General features: G+C 33.7%; 1 long non-coding RNA gene across 1 annotated transcript; it reads left to right on the top strand.

The window, feature by feature from the left end:
- Positions 1–1,917: 1,917 nt before the first annotated feature.
- LOC145585174 (uncharacterized) lies at positions 1,918–3,509 on the top strand. The gene is made up of 4 exons (XR_014100582.1): positions 1,918–1,984; positions 2,250–2,310; positions 2,416–2,493; positions 3,199–3,509. It is a non-coding gene; the product is annotated as an uncharacterized LOC145585174 (long non-coding RNA).
- Positions 3,510–3,789: the final 280 nt, after the last annotated feature.

The following is a 3,789-nucleotide window of genomic DNA, read 5'->3' as shown; positions in this document are numbered from 1 at the left end:
AAAATACGGACTACGTGCCGTTATGTATTTTTGTAAATCTAAATACGGTCTACGCACCGTATACTTTAATATTTAGATTATTCCTAGTTGTAGACACTAGTTTTTGCATAGTTTGGTTAAGTCTTGAAGACGGCGTATCTTGGAAGACAAAGCCTTGAATAGCAAATGAAGACCTTTTGAAGATATGAAGATTTCAAGGGGTCATGCTAGTTGCCAATATGCATCTATAATTTCGCTCTATATTTTATGCTTATATATATATGTGTGTGAAATATTCATTAGATGCATGTTTAGGTTTTCTTGATGTTGCGATGATTAGTTAAGTTCACTTAAATCAACCAACATAGAAATCCTAGGTCCCTAATAATATTGAGTCAAACTTGCCTTTCCAAAACAACACTTACTAACCGGACGATGGTGATGGTAGGCTACGCCAAAGAGAGGTGCCATCACTTCTCCAAGGGGCATAAGGCACACCGAGCGTGCACGGTTGTTTTGGTTTAACTCATCGGCATGAGTGAGGAGTCCTCACATACCGTGGCAAAAGAGATACATCATCAAAGATGCAATAGATGCGACGATTGTCTAACCAAGAGTGGCTTAGAGCCATTAGCAAGGCAATGATTACCCTAGAAGATTGAGTGTTTAAGACAAGCCAAAGCATGCTTAACCACTCTTTGTTTCTTCGGATCTCAAAATAACAAGTGACGCAAATGAGTTTGAGAGTTATTTGTGTCACTTCTTTAATTAATGAGCGACGCAAATAGTTAATTCACCTCATTAAATTTAAGTTATTTGCGTCACTTTTTTAACTAATGAGCAACGCAAATAAGTCTGGGTTAGTAATAAATTCTAATTTTTCCACCCATCTCCCCATTTGCTGCTGCCTCCAAATTCAATATATCCACAAAAAAATACTCTTGCTAACCCATTTGTTGTTGCCTTCAACAACTGAATTCAACAACACAATTCTTTCAAACCCAGAAAAATAGAAAGATCCAAGCCAAAAATCTCTGATTTTCGAGCACAAAATCAAACCAAAACCCCCAGCAAAATCGAACACGAAAACCCCCATACAAATCGAGCAAAAAACCCCCCCAATTCGAGCAGAAGTTTGGTGTATAAACCCCTAGCAAATTCGAATGTAAACCCCAGAATAATCGAAAAATTTCCTTTCAAAAACCCCCTAAGTCGAGCAGAAATTCCAACCTAAACCCCCAACAATTTCGAACCCTAAAAACCCCAGAAAATCGAACATTTTGAGCAAAAAAAACCCCCCAATTAGAGAAGAAATTCGAACCTAAAACCCCAACAAATTCGAACCCTAAAAACCCAGAAAAATCAAACATTTTTTTGCCAAAAACCGCCCAATTTGAGCAAATATTCATACCTTAACCCTAGCAAATTCGTACCCTAAAAACCCTAGAAAAATTAAACATTTTGGAGCCAAAAACCCCCCAATTATTCGAGCAGAAATTCGAACCTCAACCTCAAGCAGTAAAATGCCCCAATTCGAGCTCAAAATGCCCCAATTCGAGCTCAAAATCAGTGCTAAACACCCTAGAAAATTCAAGCAAAACCCCCTAAAAACTTATTATATTTTACCCCCATAAACCCTAGAAATTTCGACCTACTAATTAGAGGAAAAGTTCCGTGAAGTTCGACCCACTGTAGCAGTCAATTTGTGAAGTCAATTTCAGCTAAGTTCGACCCATTGGCTCTTGTTGTTATGTTAAATATTTTCATGGTAGATAAATTTCAGCATTTAACTTGAACAAATACTTAGTTTAATTGCAAAAATGGTGTTAGTTTAAGGTAGAAAATAATTTTTAGCTTGTTTGGCTTTTGTTGGTTTAATTAATATATGTAAATTTATGTCAGATTTCTCTACTATGTGGAAGTTAATTCCTTAAGTTACACGAGTTTGTGATTGTATACAAACAATTGAGGCGGTAGTACACATACGACATTGTCTTCGCTTGTTGTATATACTCTAACCATTCTCTGTAGTTTTAGCTTATTTTTTGTGGTTGGTATAATGATTGTGAATTTTATTGGATTTCTAATTGTGATATAATTGATTGAAATTGCAATAATATTTGCATCATAGTGCATGACCCAAGGTTTAGTGACTTGTTATTTTAGGAACCGGGCAATGGATTATGCCATAATACCATTAATTAGAATGTGTTGGGTCAATTGGATTTGCTGTACTTAATTGACTGTCTATGATTGTTAATTGTATTTAGGCCCTTGTAAGTTGCAACTATGTTTCCATTCATGAATCCTGATTGTATCCTCGGATTTGAGGTGAGTTGAATTTAGCTATTTTCTGGGCATTAGGATCCTCTTTCACCTGTTGTTTTATGTATAAATAAATATTGGATTCTTATAATTAATAACTTGTCTTTACAGGGAGGATGATATGCTTAAGAAGCTTGGAGACCTTGTGAATGAGAGTCATTATAGCCGCAGTGTTCTCTATGAACGCAGGTATAAAAGCTTCAGCCATTAGTATTGCTAAATTGAGTTCAATATGCTTATTTGATGCACTACTATATTTTTGATTAAATGCAACGGTAAAAAAATAGCTAATATATATGCTGTTGGCAGGGGGATAATTTAGCTAAGAACTAGTGAATTTCTTTTTTATTGCTACATTTTAATGTATGTTCTGACTTTTGGGATTAATTAAGTGGGCTGCTGGGTATTTCAATCACTTGTACGTTGGTTTCTTAAGTTCTTTGTATTTTAATAATCACCATCATAACAATAAAAATTCTTTGAAAAAGAGGAAATAACATTATAATTAACAATAAAATCTAAATCATACTTCATTATGAATTGTGCCAAGCAATTTAAATTTTAAGAAAGAAATAAAAATAGAGAAAGTACGATTTAAGAAGTTTAAAAGCCCAAAGAGAAAGAAAGAGATAACTCCTAACCCAAAGAGAATGAAATAAAAATAGAGAAAGTACAATTTAAGTTTTGCTTTTGCTTGTCACCAGAATTATTTGTTATTCTCACATAGTGTAATTTGAATCTTTTATCTGTTCGAAATACTTCAAAATCATCATAGCAATGAGTATTTTACTACGGTATAAGCTGTCAAATATTTCATTTTTACTTAATAAATACAATTTGAAGTACCTACACTTGAATTACACCTTTTCTCATCTATTTGTGTTGTGCTAATAGGATTTTTCAAGATCTACACCGTATAAAGAGGAGGAGATAAACGAGGTTCAAGATATTTGGGCAGACTATTTTATATGCTATGTTGAACTTTAGATCTACACTTAGCAAACTCCATTTACTTATTAGACTCTTGTTTTATTTGTTAGGCTTGACTTGAATGTATTTGGTTTACCAACAATTTGGGTTGGTATTGGTGATTGTATTGGATGATGACCATAATGTCAATGATATTGAGTTGTAAATTTATTGGACAGGTTTATAATATGTCGCCGTCATTCCCAATTTTATGGGTAGGCCAAAATACAAAGTAGACTCTGCCGAAATTTACATTTGCATTCAATAATATTGCATTTTAATTTCAATTATTAGCGTTAGCATATTACTTTATACCACTAGCAAGGAAAACAGGTACTACAAACATATACAAGCAATTATTATAATTAAAAAAAATAATAATAATTCACCTCATTTGCGTCACTCATTAAACAAACAAGTGACGCAAATACAACAGTTTTGTATTGTCTACTCAGTCATTTGCGTCACTCCTATATAAACAAGTGACGCAAATAACCAAAAATAAGTTTATCGGAA

Source organism: Chenopodium album, chromosome 2, assembly GCF_948465745.1.
Source record: "Chenopodium album chromosome 2, dcCheAlbu1.1, whole genome shotgun sequence".
Lineage (NCBI taxonomy): Eukaryota > Viridiplantae > Streptophyta > Magnoliopsida > Caryophyllales > Amaranthaceae > Chenopodium > Chenopodium album.
This window is presented reverse-complemented; position numbering and strand designations above follow the sequence as displayed.